Here is a 580-nt window from a genome sequence, read left to right as displayed (position 1 = left end):
ATAATGAAACATTATTTAACTGATCCCTCCCTCTTTCTCACCCACAATAAGTCAAAATAATAGATGGCAGTAAAAGCTTGCAATTGTGAGCGGTTTTATAAGAGATTTATTTCATTGTTCAGTCTACAGATAAAATTAACAAGAAAAATAACAAATACATTTTCATAATAACCTCATTCAACAGACTGAGCAAGGTTATCGAAATATGGCTCTCTGCAAGTGTACCAAAGATGTTCTTAGAATTAAAGAATCCACCATGTCATATCTACAAGGCTACATGCTTAGGCCCTACATAAAAATACCATACTTGATTTAATTTATAGTCATGCATTATCCACCAATGTGCTATTTTCCCCTCCTTGTTCTTTCTCTCTAGATCCCACATACGTGTAAGATAAGATGTCACTGAGACATTGCAAATTACAGACTGTAACTGTGTGAAATAATATGTTCTATCTGATGATTTTCAGACATGTAGCTCATGATAAAACTAACTAACTAACTAACTAACTAACTAACTAACTAACTAACTAACTAACTAACTAACTAACTAACTAACTAACTAACTAACTAACTAACT

Source organism: Austrofundulus limnaeus, unplaced genomic scaffold (assembly GCF_001266775.1).
Source record: "Austrofundulus limnaeus strain Quisiro unplaced genomic scaffold, Austrofundulus_limnaeus-1.0 Scaffold13, whole genome shotgun sequence".
Taxonomy (NCBI): Eukaryota; Metazoa; Chordata; class Actinopteri; order Cyprinodontiformes; family Rivulidae; genus Austrofundulus; species Austrofundulus limnaeus.
This window is presented reverse-complemented; position numbering follows the sequence as displayed.